This window comes from Balaenoptera ricei, chromosome 13 (assembly GCF_028023285.1).
Source record: "Balaenoptera ricei isolate mBalRic1 chromosome 13, mBalRic1.hap2, whole genome shotgun sequence".
NCBI lineage: Eukaryota > Metazoa > Chordata > Mammalia > Artiodactyla > Balaenopteridae > Balaenoptera > Balaenoptera ricei.
In genome coordinates, this window is record NC_082651.1 from 3,050,061 (window position 1) to 3,074,034 (window position 23,974).

A 23,974-nucleotide genomic window follows, 5' to 3' on the forward strand; every position below is an offset into this window, starting at 1 on the left:
GACTGAAGGATACTCACCTGGAGACAAGCACAAACGGATCACCTGCCTCTGGGCTCCAGCAGGACGAGAACGGCCCCTTGTGCCAGACTTGGACCAGCGCTGCGGCAAAAGGGCTTACCAAAAGCGGCAGCCATACCTGCAGGCAGCCAGGTGGATGCCAGGTGGACAGTGGCCTCTGACCTGAGCACAGGTATCGCAGGACGATGACAGCTTCACTGACGCTGAGGACAGCCCTTCCCACCCTCCCGTGTCATCTGGGTCTTTAGTGAGATTTCCTAGGGTCTAGAGTGCTAACACCCACCCTGCCGGTGTATTGGGAGCTGTGAGTCATAGGTACACAAAGGCGGTGCAAAGAGGAAAAGAACAGGCCTGGAATGTGGTCGTCTCTTTATAGCTGTATTTTACAACAGGACAAATTTTGGCAAGCGATTGAAACACCATGGCCTTTTAGACACACGGAAAACTCCACTCCCTATTATAGATTTTTCTAAGTGGTCCCTACAGTAAATCGCTTTTCCTCGTGAAAAAGAAAAAGCGCTCAGTGCACCTGACTGAGGAATAGGGGGGGCATTCCACTTTTGGGTTAGCTTCATCCCTGGAAGGTATTTTTCTATCTTTGGGAAGAAGTCTTTGCTGTTGACCACAGCAACTCTCACACAATAGCTGTCCAAGTAAGTTTTAATAATTCAGACCAGAGGGACTTCCCTGGTGGTCCAGTGGTTAAGACTCTGTGCTCCCAATGCAGGGGGCCCAGGTTCGATCCCTGGTCAGGGAAATAGATTCCGCATACCACAACTAAAAAAAGAAAAAGAAAAAAGGATCCTGCACGCTGCAACGAAGATCCTGCCTGCTGCAACTAAGACCTGGCGTAGCCAAATAAATAAATATTAAAAAAAAAAAGATTTCAGACCAGAGAAAAAGCATCGATACACACCTGCCTTATTCTTCTGATAGCTGCGTCATCTCACTATTTAAGGCACTGATCACACAGTAAAATTATGCAAGAAGAGAATAAAATGGAATAAATTTACATTTTGGTTGTTCATTTTGTCTCCTTTTAGAAAATGCTCTGAGTAAATTTTATAGTGGCCTATAAAATTGGTAAATAATTGATTTGATAAGCTATCATCACCTTGACATCCAACTAACATTGATTTTGCTGTGGTAGCTTTATGCAGTTGAGGGTCATCATGAACTTTGGTCTGATTTGATGAAAGCAGTAAACTTCTCCTTTGCCAGTTTTACTGCACAAGTTCTGTTGACTGTCTTCACAGGCAGCCGACGTGTGCAGTCACGCAGGGCCCTGAGCTCAGCATTGCCGGTGAGGACAGGATTCCGGTGCAGCCACTCACGGGAACCCAGCAAGACTCAAGGTGAGGACAAGAGAGCTGTGTCTCCTGCTGAGTACGGGGGCCGCTGACAGCCCCCAAAAGCCATGCTGTCTTTTTTTTATTGAAGTATAGTTGATTTACAATGTTGTGTTAATTTCTGCTGTACAGCAAAGTGATTCAGTTATACATGTATACACATTCTTTTTTTATATTCTTTTCCATTATGGCTCATTACAGGATATTGAGTATAGTTCCCTGTGCTATACAGTAGGACCTTGCTGTTTATCTATTCTATATATAACAGTTTACATCTACTAACCCCAAATCCAACTCCATCTTTCCCCCACCCCCTCCCCCTTGGCAACCACCAGTCTGTTCTCTCTGTCTGTGAATCTGTTTCTGTTTCGCAGGTAAGTTCATTTGTGTCGTAGTTTAGATTCCACATATAAGTGATATCATGATATTTGTCATTCTGTGTCTGACTTACTCCACTTAGTCGGATAATCTCTAGGTTCATCTATGTTGCTGCAAATGGCATTATTTCGTTCTTTTTTACCGAAAGCCTTGCTTTCTGTTTGAACCACAACTTACTTCCAACGCAGAAAGCAGGCAACAGTATCTCAACAAACACAAACAGCCAACGAACCCTATTCGATCCTTTCTTTCTCTTACTTCTTTACATCAGCCCCTCTTAGGTTGAAAATGACAAGAAGGAAAGGACAACCCGAGATACCTTCATTCTAGTCTTTCCTTCCTCATCTGTGAGCCAAAGACGGAGAGTGGTGGCAGAATAGCCACGTATTAAAAAGCAAAATAAAAACTTCAATAAAAAATTGAACTAGGTTTGTGCAGTGTTTCCATTGTTCTGTTAAGAACGAAATATGTATGCATGTATGAACTACGAAATACAAATTGTGAGATGTGGGAGATTTCAAATATGAGTTAAATGCTCTTACATTTGCACTTAAAAACAGCATTGCACAATATAAATATGTACAGTAAAACTCCTGCTATTGATGTAAAATTCTCATTTCTCTTTACTTAGAGTGACATTACCTAGCAAATAATACCACGACAAGCTGAAAGGGAAACCACGGGAGGAACGAAAAAACTTTCTATTTGAATTCACTTGAGAGAACTTTTTTCTTGCTTTTAAACAAGGGACCCCATATTTTCACTTCGCACTGAACCTCACAAATTACGTAGCCGGGCTTCTCGAAGCCTCGAGGTATGAAAATTCATTTAGCAATCACTCCCAACAGCTTACTTGCAGTAGAAAAATCAGTTGACATTGATAACGTTGACCAGAAGGGGTTATCTGGGCCCTTCAATATGAAAGTTTTAGAAGAATGAGGAGTCAGCGCGGGAAAGAAGGAAGTCCTGTGCTGGGGGCAGTGGGCCCGAGTTCAGACCCGGTGCCTGGATATCCATCTGTTGTGGATGCACACGTGACACTAACCACCTAAAGGTCCGTCCTTTCCCCACCTGCGCCCCCAAGGCCTCGCTGCCCTCCTGCAGACACCCCACCCGCCCCCTGCCGAGGGTCCTGGGTTTCATCACCAAAGGGGAGCGTCTCGCCATCTTTCAAACACCCAGCTGGCTTCCATCCCCGGGCCATCCACACTCTCTTCCCACCTTGGCCCCATCTTGGTAAACGCCAGCTGCTCCTGAAGCTGCTTGAACAAGCCTCCCCGGTTACTATAGCGGCGCTGTTTCCATTGCAAACTAAGCAAACACAAGGAGTAGGATATTTGTGGGCTCCCGCCCCTGGGCCCAAAGAACACAGCGAGGACCACACTGGCCTCCTTCCCTGAGGCTTGGTCTCCTCCCCGCTCCCTTCGCAGCAGCCCCAGGCCCCAGCAGCACCACCTAGGTCCCCTCCAGGACGACTGCCTCACCGTTTCTAGAGGCAGGGCCCACACTGCTCTTGAACAAGCTCCCCTGGAAAGTCTTAGGCCCACCGAAGTCTGGGAGCCTCAGCCCTACGCCCTCCAGCCACTCTGAGGGCCTGGGTGATGAAGAGTCACCAAACCAGTAGGGCCGTGGCCCCCATCGTCTGGATCTCTCTTCCCTTTCGGCCTCCTCAGTGAGCCCACCCAGGCAGAAGCAAGCGGGAGTCCCCACTTCCCAGGTTAAACGTGCCAGCCTGGTCCAGCCGGGATGTGAGCCTCAACTCTGTACCATCAGCAGGCTCGTGAGCTCTCCGTTCTGGCAGGTTTTCCTGTAAAATGTAGACGATCAAACCTCACTTGCCCAAAGCCCAGAGGCCTCCCTCCACTCGTAGAACAGGTCACTGGAAAGAGTCAGACGACCCCGTGCCTGCAGCGCATTTTAGTAACGATGGGTTTGGGAAGGCACAGAATGGCATCCAACACCCCGTGACTGCGGAGAAATCAGTTTCTATTTAAGGGTGAAGGGTGGCTTTTGCCATTAGAACAAAATAAATAAAATAAACAGACTTAAGATAGAAGGGGCTGAGATGGGACCTGTCATGAGAGGCCTGGGGAACGGGGAAGCCTCATGACCTCCCTTCAGTGGAGGGAGAAGCTCAGCCCTGGAGCATGCTTTGAACCCCATTTTTATCTGAGCAGCAGTTACTGTCTGAGACTCTGATGTCACGCAGTTGTCAAGTCTTCCCGGGAGGGAATAGGCGTCCCTTGCTCTCCCCCCGTCCTCCAGGGAGGCCCCAGATGCTCCAGCACCCCCACACCCTGATGCCGCTCTTCCCCAGCCTCTCACATGCTTCCCTGATGTGAGTTGTCGTCTAGACTCCGATTTAGGCATCAGTCGTGGCTGTCCCACAAGAGGCCCTGAGCACGCGCTCTCTGTCCATTAACGTAGCGGGATGGCCGGAAACTTACACTAACTTCAGCCCAGAGCTTCTTTCCTAGATCCGGGCTCGGATGTCCCGAGTGCAGCAGCAGGGTGTGGGCACTGAGAGCGGGGCGCAGGCCACGCTGCCCCGGGGGACTCCCAGCTCCACCACCTACTGCATTCTCTGCAGTGAACGGCTGGACGGCTTTGGGCTTACCTTTTTCTTCTGAGAAGTGGGGGTAATGAGGATGCGCTCCTCTTCCTCGACTCCCTGTTGGTACAGATCTCATGGCCCAGGTGGCCCCCCGTGGCCTTGGAGGGATGGGGCCCGTCCTGAGGCTGCTAGGAGAATTAAAGGTCTTCAGCGTGAGTGGTGGCACACAGTAGGTGCTCAATAATTGCTAGGTGTCATTTTCATATGTTCAGCACCTCACAAAATCATCCAGTATTTACAGCGCGTTTTCAATAAATAACATCTATCTGTGTGTGCGTATTTTTATACATTTCAATTCATATTTTTCCCCCTAGTTGAGGATGACCAAAGGCAGGTCCCTTGTGTGAGATGGGATCAGGAAAGTGTGTCATGGGAAATGAAGATGTGGCTGGTTTTGTGCGATTTCACACAAGTGAGATTTTCTTCTTACTACGTCTGACATCTCTCATTCTCTTTTCTATTTTTTATCCCTTTTTCTCTCTTCTGAACTGTTTTATCCACATTTATCCCATCTGTTGTTAGATCCATCCACTGAGTTCTTCATTTTAGCTGTTGTTCTTTTTTTATAGTTTCCAGTTGTCTGTTTATATTCCTCATCTTGTCGTCTAATTTCATGACATTTTAATCATAGTTATCGTTAAATCAGAATAACTCCAAAATCTGGGTCTCCTTTGGCTCTGTACCTATTGTTTGACTCTTTAAACGTTTTATTTTGAAATCATTTGAGACTTAGAAATGCCAAGATAATACAGAGAACTCCGGTATCTCCTTCAATCAGCCTCCCCGATGTTAACAATTTACCCAACCATCGTACAAGTTTCAAAACCGAGAAAGTAACGTGGGAACAACACCATCAACTGAACAATGGACTCTGTCTGGATTCCCACACTTTTTCTGCCGATGCCGTTTTCTGGTGCAGGAAAATTTCATCCCTCATCCGTGGTATTGCAGTCAGTTTAAACAAAGATGCCAAGATACAGAGAACTTGGGATCTATGGGAGTGGCTTCCCTGCTTGTTTCTCTAAAAGGCAGGAAGCAATAGTACTCAAATTTGCTTGTTGTATCAGAAAACCCTGATGAGTAACGGTCGTGTACGTGTGTCTTCCCGAGGTGGCCAGGAGGCTGCACCACGTCGATGCTGGGAATCTGCATCCTGGAGCTGGCGGCTGAGCAGGGGCTGGACTGAACTGTGGGAAAGGAGGAAGGGAGAGAAGCGGAGCTCACCTGGGATGGGACGGCTTCAGGACGAGGCTCAGGGTGCCCTGCACATCTTACTAGCTTCTTCTGTTTGGGGAGACTGCAAGAATAACAAGAAAGGCAAAACAGGAAGAGGCAGAAAGCTAATGAAAGGGAAAATGTTATTTTAAGTGCATTCTGCATGCCGGGGGCGTCACACGGGTTCTCTTTACCCTCACGGTCCAGGGATGTCCTGAGCCAGAGCCTGGCGAGCTCAGACAAGCTGCTCAAGTGCTCATGACTAAGAAGCAGTGGAGAAGCCAGAGTTCCAACTCAGTTCTTTCTGGTGCTTCCATCTTTTAAGAATGAGGGGTTTGGACTTCCCTGGTGGCGCAGTGGTTAAGAATCCACCTGCCAATGCACGGGACACGGGTTTGAGCCCTGGTCCAGGAAGACCCCACATGCCGCGGAGCAGCTAAGCCCGTGAGCCACAACTACTGAGCCTGCGTGCCACAACTACTGAAGCCCGCATGCCTAGAGCCCGTGCTCCGCAATAAGAGAAGCCACCACAATGAGAAACCCACGCACCGTAACGAAGAGTAGCCCCCGCTCGCCACAACTAGAGAAAGCCTGCATGCAGCAACAAAGACCCAATGCAGCCAAAAATAAATAAATAAAATTTAAAATAAAATAATTTAAAAAAATGTTAAATGAGGAGTTAGAAGGCCTGTCTAGAAGACACTCAGGATAAATTAGGAATTTGGGAGTAACACATATGCACTACTATCTATAAAATAGAAAACAACAATGACCTACTATAGAGCACAGGGAACTCTACTCAATGCTCTGTAATGACCTATATGGGAAAAGAATCTAAAACAGAGGGGATACATGTATGTGTATAGCTGACTCACTTTGCTGTACACCTGAAACTAACACAGCACTGTAAATCAACTACACTCCAATAAAAAATTAATTAATTTTAAAAAAAGAAGACAGGTACTCAATAAAGGACACATCAAAAGAGATAATAGGGAATTACTACCAGTCTAGCATTTTTCGTAGTGTTTCACATCTAACACATCTTATTAGAGATAAAATGTCCCAGCTCAGGAGGAGTCCTTGCCTCGTGTAGCAATGAAAACTTGCACAGAAGCTGGGACGCACAATGTGTGTGGCCAAAAGAAACACAATTTAGATGTAAATGAAGTGAGAATTCTGTGTCCCCAGCAAGTGGTGTTTTGCAAATTAAGCACAAGTTCAGGGACTTTCCTAGTGGCCAAGGAGGAAAGTTCTCCACCTGGTAAAATGCAGGGAGGGTCCCGTGATCTTACCTACAGCCGTCCCCCTGCCCCGAAGTGAGCTCCGCTTGGTTGTATGTTTTGAATCACGGGAGTTTTGTGCATGAGTCTAAGGTGAGGTGTCTTTTGCTCCTGGTCAGCTGTACTCACATCTATCAGTATTGTTTAGAAGAGATGACCGGCAGGAAGTTACCCAGTGTCCGCTCTGTGCCCGGCCCTGTTCCCCTATGTTGCCTCGATCTCACTTGAGACCCCCTTTCCACACTGACAGCACAGGTGGAGAAAGGGGCGAGGCTCTGGGTCACCCCAGCTGCCAGATTCCCAGCCTCAAGCTCCAGCGAGCTGCCTTCTCATCTGTCAACTGCGATTGGTATGTGTCTCACTCGCGGGTGGTGATGACTGAAGGAGCTGAGATTTCAAGGGCAAAACTTTCAGGTCTGTACTTCCCAGGACGGTTAGTAACCTGGAAGGAAGCCCTTTCATTGTAAAGGAAAACTTCCTCCCAGGCCATGCAATGTGGCGTGCAATTGTGCCCTCGCTTCCCGTCATGCTTTTTGAAGCATCTTGTCATCCCTGCTTCCGAGTCGTGGAATTTGAGTCACGGGCTAGTGCTGGGCCCGGACATCGAGGCTCTGATCTCTTAGGGTGGATGGGGAGGAAGGCAGAAACCAGCAGACCCCTTGGAGTTAGACAGATAGGAGTTGGTGTCGGATGGGATGTGAAGGGTGAGGGAGGAGAGGCGTTCTCCAGCCTGCACTCCGGCGTGGATGGCAAGGCAGGAAATCAACGACACAAGCGGAGGCGAACCCCGGGTCCAGAATAGCTGTCAGTACGCAGCGCTTCTTCCCTCAAAGCTTCAGCCACAGACAACACTCACTGTGTAACATCCTCTGGGTCTTGTAAAATTTGCTACAGGTGATTCTCATTTCCAAAGGATGCTTTTTACCTGCTTTCTCCAACGTGGGGTGAGAAGTTTCCTGACCGAACTGGCATCACTCAACACGCCCTGACAGATGTCTTCCCTGACCATAATGGCAGAGACGCAGCTTCAAGACGACGTGGGAAAAAAAGAAAAGAAAAGAGAATAGAAAAAACAGCAGTGGTGAGCCCAGGACAGAGCAAGGCTCCGGGAGTGAAAGCACGAGCTCCCCGCTATGCAGGCTCTTCCTGCCCCCAGCCGCAGGTTTCCCAGGCGTGAATCCAGACACGACTTCTCCCCCACGCCCGTGCTCACTGCACTGTGAGAAATGTGCCCTCCGCACGGTCTCAGTGAGGCCGAGCCAGGACAGTCACCTGGACCCCTGCCAGGCAGCCGAGGTGCCACCAGCTCCAAAGGCGGCCCCTTCCGCTCTCCTCCGGCTACCGTCAGGGCCCTGATATCTCGGTTGGTTTATTGACCCACTTATTCATTCATTACTAGTCAAATATTAACTGGGGACACTCGAGCCAGGGTACAATGGACCCTGCAGTAAGGTGCCAGTCAAAGGCTCTTTTTTTTTTTTTTATGGAGGTTCTTTTTTTTTTTTTTAACATCTTTATTGGAGTATAATTGCTTTACAATGGTGTGTCAGTTGCTGCTGTATAACAAAGTGAATCAGCTATACGTATACATATATCCCCATATCTCCTCCCTCTCGTGTCTCCCTCCCACCCTCCCTATCCCACCCCTCTAGGTGGTCACAAAGCACCGAGCTGATCTCCCTGTGCTATGCGGCTGCTTCCCACTAGCTATCTGTTTCACATTTGGTAGTGTATATATGTCCATGCCACTCTGTCACTTCGTCCCAGCTTCCCTTCGCCCTCCCCACGTCCTCAAGTCCATTCTCTACGTCTGTGTCTTTATTCCTGTCCTGCCCCTAGGTTCTTCAGAACCACTTTTTTTTTTAGATTCCATATATATGTGTTAACATACAGTATTTGTTTTTCTCTTTCTGACTTACTTCACTCTGTATGGCAGACTCTAGGTCCATCCACCTCACTACAAGTAACTCAATTTCATTTCTTTTCATGGCTGAGTAATATTCCATTGTATATATGTGCCACTTCTTCTTTATCCATTCATCTGTCGATGGACACTTAGGTTGCTTCCATGTCCTGGCTATTGTAAAAGGCTCTTTACAAGGAGAAGATGTCATCAAAAGCAGACTTAATCATTGCAGGAAAGCAAAATTGAATTGTTAACACTTAAGGTGGAAACTGGAAAAGCTTAGGAGTTATTCCACTCACTCAGCCTGTGTCATGAAGCATTCTGATGCTGGAAGGCCCAGCACTTCCTAGGGCTCCCTGGCCAGCAGAAGATGGAGAATCTGTAGAAAGTTGTGGGCCGTCACCTGGTCATTGGGACATTAGGCCAAGCTCTGCACGGGCTCATTTCCTATGAGGACGCTGTTGTTATAGTCGTTTGAAATCATTACATCTATGCCCAGAAAGGGAAAATTATATAACCAGAGAAATAAATCGAATATTCTAAGGTAATACTTTGTCTTAATTTTCTAGACACTTCATGAAAGAGAGTCATTTATTAAACTGAAGCATCATTAGAAAGTGGATTCAATTCTCCCCCTCATGCACTGTGCTTAGATCCTGTGCACGAAATCCATACCAAGCCGAGGCTAGAAGTGCCCGGATCTGGAGATTAAGACACAGACAGCACTGAGAAACCAGGAGCCCAAGTGTTTGGGTTCGGCATCTTTTATCACATACCCTGAGGTCTCGTTCTCTCAGCTAGAGTTTTTGGAGGGAGGTATTAGGGATTTTTAAGGCTCCCCTACACCCTGGGTTTATACCCCCTGCCTACGTCAAGGGCACATGAATCTACTCCACCAGCTGTAAGCTCATTGCTGAATCTGGGCTCTAGCCTCCCTGGGCAGAGACAGGAGGGAAGGGGCCGGAACCTGAAGGAGCCCACCGGTGCTGGCCATCCCCGTTCTCTTCCTCCATGGGCAGAAATTCCTCTTCCGCAGCCCCTGAGCTTTGGAACTGCTCCGGAGAGAGCTGTATTTGAAACTGCCGAGCGCATACGCACGTTGTGTGTGATCTCTCCGTGGTGAAATGATTTTACAGTCTCACTGGAGAGGCCAAGGTGGCATCTCAGAGCCACAGGGACCCTGTCAGTCCCAGGCTCCATGCCCTGGCAGGTGAGGGTGTGCCTTCGTCTGGCCTTGGCTCTGCCCCCTAGAAAGCCAGCCCTCCACCATCACCTGCCCCTTCCCAGCAGCTGCGTCCAGCTGCCAAGCGTGGATCAGCTCACAGCGACCAGCAACCCTTCCGCAAAGTTTAGAGCTTTCACCGATCCTTGCATGGTCCCCTTTGAGTCAAGGATCCATTATTTTTTAATTAAAATATGTTTTATTGTTTATTTGATTTTTCCTTTGAATTTTCATGTGTCGAAATGAAAATGTCTAAGACTTTCTATATATGTGTGTCTATGTGGGTTGTTTGTTTATTGTTTGTCTGTGTCATCGCACTGTGGCTCTACGACATGGCACGCTGATTATAATCCTTCCAGAAAGACTAAGTGTTTTGTGGTGGTTTTAAAGCAGCAGTCGGCAAGCTTTTTTCTACAAGGGACCAGATACTAAATATTTACGTTTTGTGCGCTAGGCGGTCTCTGTCACAATCACTCGGCTTTGTCCTGTAGCCCAAGAGGAGCCACAGGCAATACACAGAGAGGGCGTGGCCGTGTCCCAATAAACTTTATTTATGAACTGAAATGTAAACTTTGTAGATGGATCATGGGGCACCAAGTTTCCTCCTTTGATCTTTTTTTTCCAACTCCTTAAAAATATAGGGACTTCACTGGTGGTCCAGTGGTTAAGACTTCACCTTCCAATGCAGGGGGTGCAGGTTCGATCCCTAGTCAGGGAAATAAGATCCCACATGCCTCAAGGCCAAAAAGACCAAAACATAAAACGGAAGCAATACTGTAACAAATTCAATAAAGACTTTAAAAATGGTCCACATCAAAAAAAAAAAAAAAAATCTTTAAAAAAAAATGCTTCTTGCAGGACATACAAAAACAAGGGGAAGACAGATGTGGCCCGTGGGCCATAGTTTGCTGACCTCTGGTTTCAAGTTTTGGCACAATCTGATAAATATAATTTCTCCAAAGCTTTAAAGTTGCTGAGGCAAATGCGTCTCAGCCTGTACCGGGACGCAGGGCTTAGTCACACTTGTCGTGGCTCAAAGCCCCGCTCGGGAACCCAGGGATGTATTTTTATTCACTGGCCCCCTGCATCCCTCTGTCCAGAGACAGAGATGACACTGTGGTCCCTGGGTTCACAGAGGGTCCCCACCCCCTCAGAGCCCTGAAGTCTCTCCAGCCTGGGGTCTGCAGAGCCCCGCAGGATGGGCTCCTCTGGGTGTGCTAGACTGCTGAGACACTCTGTCCTCTGCCCCTGGACACACATGCCTCCTCACTGCCCCCCAGACTCTCCAGGTGATTCTAGGAAGTGACCTGGGATCTTCCTCCGCATCTGGGCCACCCCAGCGTTTCAGGGACGGAGCCACTCCCGTTCCTGGAAACGTCAGGTCCTCGGTCCCTCCCCCAGGGCTCCTGATCGTCTCTTGGATGGTCATTACCCACTGTGTCAGGCGGGGGTCTCCAGAGAAACAGAACCTGTAGGAGACACACAGAAAGAGACTCATTTTAGGGAACTGGCTCAGGCAATGGTGGGCTGGCAAGTCTGGCCGCAGCCTGGACCCTCAGGCAGGACTGCTTTGCTGGTCTGGACGCAGAATACCTTCTTCTCCAGGAAACCTCAGGTTTTGCTCTCAAGGCCTTCGGCTGCATGAGAGTTCCTCCCACGTTATCGAGGGTCGTCTCCCTCCCTCACAGTGCACTGACCTCGGATGCTGACCACGCCTGCAAAAGTCTAGATTAGTGTTTGACCAAGCTCTCCAGGGCTCAGTCCGGCACCCTATGAGCCACAGTGGGGGAAAGCTTGGGTCCAGAAACAACCAAAGCTGTGTGGCTTTTACCCCAGCTGCTGATTTCTGGGTCTCAGTTTTCTCACCTGAAAACATGCGTAAGCCATACCTGCTTTCCCGGGCGAATCAGTCTGGGTCCAATCAGGAGACAGGACCACACAGTGATCTAAACAGGGGATGTTTAGTTGAAAGAATTATTAAGCTATGATTTCAGAAAGTAAATAGAAGATGTAAAGCAGCGGTCCTCAACCTTTTTGCCCTCAGGCACTGGTTTCGTGGAAGACAATTTTTCCACGGACTGGGGTGGGGTGGGCAATGGTTCAGGCGGTGATGCCAGTGATTGGGAGCGATGGGGAGCGGTGGGGAGTGGTGGGGAGCGGCGGGGAGCCGCGGGGAGCCGTGGGGAGCGGCGGGGAGCCGTGGGGAGCTGTGGGGAGCGGCGGGGAGCCGTGGGGAGCGGCAGATGAAGCTTTGCTCGCTCACCTCCTGCTGTGCGGCCCGGCTCTTAACAGGCCACGAACCGGCACCAGGACGTGGCCCGGGGTTTGGGGACCCCTGATGTAAAGAGATCTCTCTGCGGTTCCCGGGGCCGAGGGAGAACGTCCAAGGGAGGACAAGCTCGGGAGGGGGCCCCACCCCAAGGCCGGGTGCCGACCTCCATGGGGAAGCGTGGTTGCGGCCTCTGGATGGAGGAGCAGGTGGCGGGATGCCCAGGGGGAAGCCGGTCCACAGGCCCCGGGCAAGCAGGGAATAGCCGGGGTGCAGGTGCGCCACCGCCAGCATGCAGGTGGGAGGGGCTGCTACAGGTAGGAGGCCTGGAGCTCGTGTCGAGGGGCCGCAGGGAGGTAATCAGCGGGCCCCTTCCTCGTGCCCGGCCCCCCAGAGCCCCGACCAGGATAGCTGAGCATGATGTTCCGTGTGAGGACGGATGCTCTGGGAGTTCTGCCCCCCGGCCGCAGGGCAGGCGCTAACGGGGAGCCGGGAGCTGAGAGGCGCATCACAACCACTAGCACGCGGGATGCTTGGAGGCTGAGGGAGATGACGGGGGTGACACCCCTGGACGCCCAGTTTCCACCAACGGGCCGCAGCGGCCCTAAGAGCAGGCCTTTCTCTTTAACCAGAGTTTGCAGTTGGCAAACCTAAACCTCTCAGTTACGGCGTCAGGCAGCCCGTTTCCGGAGGTCGGGAGACCTGCCTCCTGGAGACCAACGTGAGGACAAAAAAACACAGGGAAGAAGCCCAAGGCCGGGTCCCGGGCCACACAACTGCTCGCGGCCCAGGCACACTTTCCTTGCTGCCTCTGCCTGCCCTGACACGGCTCGTGTTTGAAATGCCAGCTGACAGCCCTGTGCGAGCAGAGAAGGGCAAGGAGAAGGAACCATTTCCTTCGTCATTACCTTCCCCATCTGTATTCCTTTCCTAGGACTTCAACCAGGAGACAAACAACACAGGTGTCTTGTCTCTGGTTCTGGAGGCCGGACGTCTGGGGTGTCACAGACTTGGTTCCTCCAGCGGGCTCTGATTGGGACTCTGTTCCAGGCCTCTCCCCTGGCGTCTGCTGGTTTGCTGGCAACTGACTTGCCTCGGCTTGTAATACATCCCCCGGATCTCTGCCTTCAGGCTCACCTGGTGTTCTCCCTGTGTGCTATGTCCAAATTTCTCCTTTTCATAAGGAAACCAGTCATATTCATTAGAGCCCCACCTTACTCCAATATGATGCCATCTTAACTAATTATATCTTAACTACCCTAGTTCCAAATAGGGTAGCATTTTGAGGAACTGGTGGTTAGGTCTTTAAGCTCTGAATTTGGAGGGAGGGACACCCTTGGACCCATAGCCCCATCCTCTTGCCCTTCGCAGGCTGAGGATGAAGCAGGCGCAGGGTTGGGGTGAGCGCAGTGGAGGAGAGCAGGGGCCGCGGCAGGACGAGGCAACGCCCCTTCTGGGCTGCAGGACTCAGTACTAAGAGTTCTTACGTGTCCCTTCACGTCTTCCCTCCGTCGTCATCTTTTTGGTGTCTCATCTGCTCCTGACCTGAGGATCCCATGCTGAGCTGACCTGTTGACTTTCTACCCTCCTTTTCAGGCTTGCCTCGCCATCTGGAGGTCAGCTGTTTCCAGCCAAACCCATCCCTGCCTCATGGCTTCAGGTTTCTGGTTTCCCAGCTCCAGCGGCCTGGCCAGCTCCCAGCTGGGCTGCACTTCAGAAAAGTGCAGCCCACGGGGCCACTGAGGGCAAGGCCAAATGTCACTGAAGTCTGGGGTTATCCCTGAGCTATAGGGGCAGAGCGGTAACTGATGTTCATATGAGCATCTGAGTCACCAAAGAAAGGTGCCATTGGGTTCACCATAGACAGAAAATGAGTCCTTGTCTTAGAAACATGCCCATCAACAATTTTTTTAAATTTATTTATTTATTTTGGCTGTGTTGGGTCTTTGTTGTTGCGCACGGGCTTTCTCTAGTTGCAGCGAGCGGGGGCTATTCTTCGTTGTGGTGCGCAGGTTTCTCATTGAGGTGGCTTCTCTTGTTGCAGAGCACAGCCTCTAGGCACGTGGGCTTCAGTAGCTGTGGCGTGTGGGCTCAGTAGTTGTGACTCGCTGGCTTAGTTGCTCCGCGGCATGTGGGATCTTCCCGGACCAGGGCTCGAACCCATGTCCCCTGCATTGGCAGGCGGGTTCTTAACCACTGCGCCACCAGAGAAGTCCCACCATCAACAATTTTTTAAAATCTGTAACAGGCTTCAGTTACCCAGGAAAAACCAATAGGCCGGTATATCACTGTGTCATGATGATCCTTCATAAATGAAGAATAGCTGGGTTAGCTGTTATTTTTTTTAAGAAAGAAGAAGTTGCAATGACCTGTTTTTACACCAGATGGCAGAGTTGATTTTCCTTTGGCTTTTTAAAAACAGACTTCCCAAAATAACGAATTGGTCCATATCAAGTTGATATAGTTTGGGTTACACCTTTCCATGCAAGGACACAGCACACTAGAATTCCTTTACCCTAAACCCTTTCTTGAAGAAGTAGAATTCCAGGCAATCTAAAGAATGTGATTTTGGTTAGTTCATACCTATTTTGTCAAAGGAATGTGCGTTTAAATGATACCCGTGGTTACTTTCAAATTGACACAGTTTCTCATGGTTTTTTAATTTTTTATATACAATTATACAACCTATTGGCCGATCATTCCAATAGTTTATAGAACCTCGACTACACAGTTTCCCAAATGCATTTTTAAGAAATATGTCTGCTACTCTTAGCAATTATAAGGAACTAATTTGCACTCTTTCTCCTTCTTTTGTGTGTTATTTATCATCTTCATTTTATTTTTTTCCCTATTAAACTTGAAGAGCAAAAACTACAATACGAAGAAAGAAATTCTTTTTAGCCACTAGTGTAATAAACATTCAACATGCCTGCGATCATAAAACAGAACTCTCTAGTTCCAGCAACAAATGACTATTTAGCAGACATGAATATCCACGCAGCCTGTACTACCATACACATTTCAGAATTTAGCCCTAGATTTTAAGACTGCAATTATAACCAAACTTTGGGACTATGAAATGTCTTCATTTATTTGTCGTATGTTGGCATTTATACTGTTTATATATATATATATCGTCTTAGCACTGCTCTGTGCTACGAGCACGGAGGCTAATTTGCCATCTCACTCTCCCTGGAGCGCTGGGCTGTATCACCACGTAGACGCCCAATGGCGCCCGGCGTGGGTGGACGCACAGGCACACAGTGAGAGGAGGGGGCCACATCTGCTGCATATAGATTCCCCAAATGCTTACATTTCATCCCAAATACTCAACAGTTCCGTTCCTACTTATCCCACATCCTGGATGAGATCATCTAAACCCAGAGCTCTGTGCTTGGCCCGCGATCAGAACTAATAATATTAATGTCTTTCTGGTCTCTACTTTTCCTCGGTCTATGACGAGAGCCCTTGGGAGCACTGAAACCCAGGGTTTATTTTATATGAAATAAACACTATAGTGCTGTGTGTCTCTGCATTACTGAAAAACAGCTGAAAATCCGATCTCACCAAAAACTAAAGCTAATTTGGCTAAAACAAGCCCCAAATACACTCAAGGGACAGCTTTCTCTGACTCTGCACCAGCATCAAACTTGCTAATTTTTCCAATGCCAAGTTCTTTACTGTCAGTCGAGAAATGAAGATTTTTATTTAAAGACAAACTAAAGGACAGTGGTGGTGTATGGTTTGAATGCTGGATGTCTTCCAAGAAGTAATATGGTGGGGACTGAGCACACTAATTTTTTCTGTGACATTTAAACTAACTCATTCTTCACATTTAATAAACTTTGAAAGCCACATTGGGCTGGAGGTGGGGGTTTTTTTTGAGGTTTTTTAATAGATATGAAAGAAAGGAAACCAAAAGTCTATGACAGGCAAAGGTTAAATCGGACTTCTTCTCATTCCATTCTCGTGTATTATTTTAACATCTATCGAGAGTGTAATATTAGTAAGAGCCAACCTTATTAGCTCTTACTGTGAACCAAGCATTATTCTAAGTACTTTACCTGTGTTAACTCATTTAATTTTTATAAAATAAAAACCTTATGAACAAAATACTCCTTTTAGAAGATGTAGCACATATATAGAATGGAATATTACTCAGCCATAAAAAGAAACGAAATTGAGTTATTTGTAGTGATGTGGATGGACCTAGAGTCTGTCATACAGAGTGAAGTTAGTCAGAAAGAGAAACACAAATACCGTATGCTAACACATATATATGGAATCTAAAATTAAAAAAAATAAAAGGTTCTGGGCTTCCCTGGTGGCACAGTGGTTGAGAGTCTGCCTGCCGATGCGGGGGACACGGGTTCGAGCCCTGGTCTGGGAGGATCCCACATGCCGCGGAGCGGCTGGGCCCGTGAGCCACAATTACTGAGCCTGCGTGTCTGGAGCCTGTGCTCCGCAGCAAGAGGCCGCGATGGTGAGAGGCCCGCGCACTGCGATGAAGAGTGGCCCCCACTCGCCGCAACTAGAGAAAGCCCGCGCACAGAAACGAAGACCCAACACAGCCACAAATAAATAAGTAAATAAATAAACAAACAAATAAATAATCTTCTTTAAAAAAAAATAAAAAATAAAAGGTTCTGAAGAACCTAGGGGTAGGACAGGAATAAAGACACAGACATAGAGAATGGGCTTGAGGACACGGGGAGGGGGAAGGGTGAGCTGGGACGAAGTGAGAGAGTGTCATGGACATATATACACTACCAAATGTGAAATAGATAGCTAGTGGGAAGCAGCCGCATAGCACAGGGAGATCAGCTCGGTGCTTCGTGTCCACCCAGAGGGATGGGATAGGGAAGGTGGGAGGGAAACGCAAGAGGGAGGGGATATGGGGATATACGTAGGCATATAGCTGATTCACTTTGTTATACAGCAGCAACTGACACACCATTGTAAAGCAATTATACTCCAATAAAGATGTTAAAAAAAAAATACTCCTTTTAGCCCCATTGTGCAAAGGAGGACAATAAGTGCTGATTTTCTTGATTAGCTCGTGGGTACTGTGCACATCCACCAGCTACCCCATGGGTGGGGCGAGTGACCTCAGAGAAGCACCAGCCTCTGCCTGGGGAGGGGGGCGGAGCTTCCCCATGGAGCTGACCCTTAACCTGGCGTTACAGGGGGAGGAGGAGGGTCCCTCAGGCCCAGCAGCTCCAGGTGCGGCCACAGAACCGGGGCGGTGGGGAGGCCAGGCGCTGAGCGGGGCTGGGGGTCCCTCTTCCGGGCCGGACCGAGGACTCGGAATTAATCTTGCAGAGCAAGTGGTGGTTTTGAGCAGAAATAACTCAGTCTGTGGATGCAGAGGACAGAGCATAGCTAAGTGGAAAATGAGCAACGGTGGGGGAACCCGGGGCTTTGGGATCTCGGGGAAGCAGATGGGAGGACAGCCGAGGGCAGGGGTCTGTCCCCTGGCGGGGTGGCCTCGGAGGCTTTGCTCCCCGAGGCTCGACCTGGGGACGAGCCCAAGTTGGTTGGGAGGACTGAACGAGAACAGTGCTTGTTCGGGGATTCATCACGTCAGATCCTGTCCCCCCTGGTACAGACCCGTACCCCTCCCGCTCCAGGCCCTCCCCACCACCGGGCAGTAATAATAACCTAACGAGGTCAGGCACCGCCGAAGGTGCAGAACAGCCGGCGCCTTGCCGGCCTTCGCTCCGTCAGCCCCCAGCTCCCGGTCACCGGGGGAGTCACCAGGTCACGCGATGCCGTCCGGGGCGGCCAGGGTTCCAACCCAGGTCCATCTGGCTAACTCGAGCTTCACGCTTGCCCTCTGTACGCAAGCACGTGTCTGCTTCCCGAGAGCCCATGGCTGCCGGAGGAACTCCCCTTCCCCCGAGCCGCCTGCTTGGGGCGGGTGGCCTTGCTCCACTCGGAGCTGCCTTGCTGCGTTACTGTCGGGGAGGCAACGTTAGCAAACCGAGGGGAGCCAGGCTGACACGGCAGAAGAGGTGCCGTGGGGGCCGCGTGAGGACGCAGAGGCGGTGTTTCCGCAGCCCCGCAGCAATCGTGCAGCCAGGGTCCGTCCGGTGACGTTGCCCTTTCTCTCACAGGTGCCAAGTTTCCTTGCAGATCCTTTCTCCTCACTCCCCACCGGCCCACAGAGCAACGGACACGGGCCCTTGTCGGCGAGCGAGGACGGAGGGAGAGGGGCAAAGGGGCTGGGCAGGTGCTGAGGGTCGTGTTGGGAGCAGGGCTATGGGGATGGGGGACGGCAGGTAGGGAGGTGGAAGAAGGAGGCCGGACCGGCAGGTGAGGGGCTTGGCCTCCTGGCTAAGGAGCACGGCTGTCACCCTGGGGGACATGCAGGGCCTGCACTGGCCTGGCCCGGGCTCCCTCCTCCCAGCTGCCGTCCTGCCCCGGGGCACACAGGACAGTGCGGAGGCCGAGTGGAAACTGCCACCTGCTGCCAGGGACAGAGCAGAGAGTCGGGGACTGGCCAGGCTTGTGGCGGGAGTCACCCTGGCTATGCCTGTATCAACACACGCAGCTCTGAGCAGGCCGGCCGAGCACCACGGAGGGCTCTGGCGCATCTGGACGACTGAACTACAAAAGCACAAGACTCATGCTGCAAAAATACACGGTTAGAAAGGAACTCAGGGCAAGAACCTGAAATCCTTAGATTCAAACCCAGTGTCACTGGTTACGAATGTACTGCTGAATCTGAGGCTCAGTTTCCACGTCTAGAAAATGCTTCTGTTAATTCCCAGAATTTGTGAGACTCGAATGAAGTAATATATGCAAAAACTCTAAATCATTCCCAAATGCAAGCTACTCTGTCCCCAAGGCAGCTGAAGCAAAGAGAATAGCGACACATCCCGTGAGCCAAGCACGTGTGTCCTGGGAGGACCCAGGTGCCGTCAGGGATGCGGGTGGAATGAGGGAAAAGGCGTTGCTCCTTGATGTTATTGGAGATGGAGAGAGACGTGGCCGTGCTGGGCTCCTTAACGGGGCACGTGCCGGGCAAGTGGCACCAAGGAAAGGCCCGTGGACTGACCTGGGGCCCAGGAAATGATGTGCTGGGAAAAACCGACCCACACGGCTTCTGCTGCTGTCAGGTCCTTTCAAGTGACGGGAGGTGCAGGAACTTCCCTGGTGGTCCAGTGATTAGAACTCCGCGCTTCCTCTGCTGGGGGCACAGGTTCCATCCCTGGTCGGGGAACTAAGATTCCACAAGCCACACGGTGCCGCCAAAAAAAAAAAAAAAAAAAACAACAAAAACAAACAAACAAACAAGGGACAGGAGACACTGCTCCGAGCCACCCCTCCCTGTGGCCTCCTTTGGGACCAGACGAAACTTAGTGCTTTACTCCACGTGCACTTGAGAGAGGCGTGAGATGGGGCACCTGAAACTGCTTTGGCAGCGAATCCAGAAAAGGCGAAACGGACGAAGGTAGAAAGGAGATAAATCGGCGCCTTAGAAACTTGGAAGAGCGGGGAAGGTGCTGATTTCAACTAAAAATAATCCTTGGAAACAAGATCCCCCGCTGTGGAATTTGTCTGTATATCTCGTACCTGACAACGGCTGGCCCCTCGGGAGCAGGCAGGACAGACCAGCTGGAGCAGATTTGATCCCGGATTTACTGGTGTGAGGAAGACCCAGAGCGGCTTCACCCTGAGGCCAGATGCGGGCCGGAAGCCGGCTTTGTAAAGGGAAGCCCATAAAAGTCAGCTGGATTTCATTTCGGGGCCCCGTGCCCTGTGCGCGAGGCCTGCCCCACCCCCAAGGGCGGCAGGAGGAGGGCTGACTTACAAATCTCGTCTTTGGAAGATTCATCCATCATCTCCGGCACAGGGAAGAGGGGACCAGCCTTGAAGAAGTCCTGCCATGCTCTTGTGAGATACGGGTGGCCGGGATTATCCGAATGAAAGTGTGACAATGGATTTCCAGTTTTTGTATTTTGATGGCGTTAAGCCATTTGAGTCCCATTAAGGGACTCCCATTAGCTGGGCAAATATACTCGAAAGAAGGTCAACACCCACTCTTCCCGACATTCTCAGCACAGTGGGAAGTGTGCTGAGCATTAAAGCTCCTGATGTTTATAGTCTGGACTGTACAAAATGACCGTTCCTACTGGGCCTGCTTTTGAGAAGGCCCAAAGGAAGAGATATTCATCTTTATCTGACTATTGCCCACAAAGACTACTTGGCATAAGAAGTAATTTATGTATTCACATTTGATAACATGAGATGTGTGTAAAAAGTAAGGAAATGGGGGAAAGTTGGAACGGTTTTCATTTGGTTCAGACACAGTCCCTCCAGATCCAGATTCTCTAGTGTTTAGGTCAAATTTCGCATGTCATTCTCATGTGTCATAGCCCAAGCCACAGCAATTCAACAGACAATGACCGAGCAGAACCAGCTATGGCTCTGGAGCAGAGATCACATCACTGAGACGCTGAAACATGTCCAGGAAACCACAGCCTTGTTTGCCCTGCAGGGAAGATCTCTTGGGACAAGGTATTGTATGTGTTTGCATCCCAGAAAGTACGCCTCTTGGAAAGTGCCCCATGACCAGGGTTGTATGAAAAGGAGGGAGGTAGTATGTACCACAGGACGAAGATAAGGGAGTGCGTGTGTCAGGAAGCAAGAATTTAAAGATGCAGAAACCAGTAAGTAACCTTGGAGGCTCTCAACCAGAAGAGAGTGACTTGGGGGGTAGGGTCCTGGAAGAAGGTGGGTCTCGGCGACCATTTGCTTCTTCCTCTCAGTTTCCTTTTCCCTTCCACGTCACTTGTTTTGTCATGGTGCTCTGCTTCTCAGTATGTGGTTTCTTCTTGCACCAAATGTATTCTAATTATACAAAGAGCTTGCAGTGCTGCCATCTTCCTATAAAATGACATATGACAAAATTACCAGAACAGACCTAGTGATATTTTACTTCTCGTACCTACACTACAAAGCAAAGAAAATTTCCTTCTTACCTCTTCCATGGAAGCCTGAAAGGTCCACCAAGTCCTACAATATCTGGAAACACCCCTCCACACACAGATATGGGAGGACTGACATTGTACTTGTAACCTTCTCAGACGTGTTTCCTTAATTGTTGCTTAAGATGCTCCCACACAATGACCTCCCTGGTCTCCCCCGTCGTTGTGGTCCATCCCAAGGCTCCGGCTGTGAATGATGGGAGGGGGCTCACGGGGCTCTACTCCGGGAGGGTGAGGCTGGCTGGGGGAGGATAAGGGCAGCGCCTTTAGAAACGTGTGGACCCTGTACACTTGAGCTGGGAAATGGTGCCTTGAACAGAGGAAACAGGACGTGGATACTGACATGAGGGAGAGGACCTATGTCCATTTTCACTGTTTCAAAGTATAGAGATTAAAGATGGTCAAGCATAGAGATGATTTTAAGATAATGGTATGGTGGAAACTATTAACAACAGATTCGAAACAATGAAAATAATGCAGAAAAAATGTGACGCAGAAACGGGGAGACACAGACCAGGAATGCTGCAGCCTAGGTCTGCAGGTGTTCATGGAGGTGTGAGACTTACTGTCTTCCTTCCTGCCTTGTGGTTATCTTACAGGTAACCTCAGAGGTGAGTGGGTCTTATTAGTAGTAGTAGTAGTAGTAGTAGTAGTAGTAATGTCATGCCTTGGATTAAGGAAGAGGTCCGTCTAGAAGCTTCCGTGGGGCAGTGACATACAATGGAGCAATAACATGTCAATGGAAAGAGAACACAATGGAGAAAACGAACCCCTCTCAGGGCGATTCCTACATGTTCTCCTAAGGGAAGATGGAATGAACATGTCAATAAACTACCTAGCATCATGACAGGAGTTGGGTGAGAAAGCTCATCCCCAAAAGGGGATGCTTAAGAAATAGCCAACAGGGCTTCCCTGGTGGCGCAGTGGTTGAGAATCTGCCTGCCAATGCAGGGGACACGGGTTCGAGCCCTGGTCTGGGAGGATCCCACATGCCACGGAGCAACTAGGCCCGTGAGCCACAATTGCTGAGCCTGCGCGTCTGGAGCCTGTGCTCCGTAACAAGAGAGGCCGCGATAGTGAGAGGCCCGCGCACCGCGATGAAGAGTGGCCCCCGCTTGCCGCAACTAGAGAAAGCCCTCGCACAGAAACGAAGACCCAACACAGCCAAAAATAAATAAATAAATAAATAAATAAATAAATAAATAAATAAATAAAAGAAATAGCCAACAGTCTTTACCACTTGCTGAATTGGGTTGGACCAATTAATTTCAGGAGTTTGTTTTGCTGGATGGGGTTTGCTCTTTGGGAACCAGAGCACTATTAGAGGCGGGGGCTTTCCCTGTCCTCCCTCTTGGATCCTGTCCCAAACAAAAGTCATCCTCTCTGCTAAAGAGATGGTCCACTAGTACTTAAAGAATATTGGTTTGAAAGAATTGCGGGTCGCCAAGTCTCAGTCAGGATGTGTGTATGTGTGTACATTTGTGTCCACATTCCTGATGCCATGACCGAGTACACAGCTAGCCCCGCAACTCAGTGATATTAGGCGTTAGTGTGGGAGATTGTCGACTACGAGGACTTCTCCAGTTACAGAATTTCTTCACTGAGAAGTTTTAATAATTTATTGAGACAAATGGACTGAGTTTCTGGAACTGAATTATTCTTGGAAAATCTAGAATATGTGGTCCTCCTACAGGGAGTTTACTGATGTAGTCAAACAGAATCACAAAAGCACTAATCCGACATGCATATCATGCTGTAGAATTGTCACTTTGCTACATAAAATAGATACGTAAGAAGTAGAGAGTTTATATAAATAAAACCAACATTACTTTTGTGACACTAAATCAGAATCTTAGGGTTTTCTCACGTGTCCTCCAATATCTATAGACAGTGTGAATTTTAGTAAATTACCCACACGTTCCCAAAGCCACATCACTGCCGCTTGCTTACACATGGGGAGGTAGAGGGGGTTTGGATTCACTTTTCTCCTACCCATTCGTGTCACAGGCCACACCACTCCCACTAGCTAGAGCCATCACCCAGCTAGCATTACGATTCTAGATGCTAATGTTAAGTATTGAGACTATTATAGAAGCATTCATTTACAACTCGTAAAAGAAAAAAAGCCCTCCTTTCTTTATTGATAAGATCTTTCCTTTCTCAATCTTGTGAAAAAGTAAAAACATTGTAAACGTTCTACTTCCTTTGGACAATAAGGAATGAAGAGTTTTTTTTTTGGTTTTTGGTTTTCTAAATATCAGAATTGTTTCAAAGATACTCATTAAAGGCTAAATGGAAAAAACGGACTCAGCAAGAAAAGAGATTCTTGCAGATGGGGAGAACCTGACCTCAACACACTGGCAAGAGACTGGTTTGGACTGTTTTGTTTTGTTAGAACACGTGTCAGGGGGCTTCCCTGGCGGTCCAGTGGTTGGGTCTCCGAGCTCCCACTGCAGGGGGCCTGGGTTCCATGCCTGGTAGGAGAACTAAGATCCTGCAAGCCTGCAGCAAAAAAAAAAAAAGAATGTCTGGTTCTCATTTTCTAAAATTGTTAATTGGCTCAGTTTCAATGCTCTTACGATGGATTCATCCAACACCCAAACAAGCAAAATTACCTAGACTTTTGTGAACGCATTTTCCGTACAAAGAATCCGTGTGATTGTGCTTGTTCCTCACTGTTCACCTCTCCATCTCTGAGCACAAGTGCTTTGTCAGGCGACTCACCAA

At 49.2% G+C, this 23,974-nt stretch overlaps 1 non-coding gene across 1 annotated transcript; it reads left to right on the plus strand.

The window, feature by feature from the left end:
- Positions 1-702: 702 nt before the first annotated feature.
- On the plus strand, positions 703-775 carry TRNAG-CCC (transfer RNA glycine (anticodon CCC)). The gene has a single exon. It is a non-coding gene; the product is annotated as a tRNA-Gly (tRNA).
- Positions 776-23,974: the final 23,199 nt, after the last annotated feature.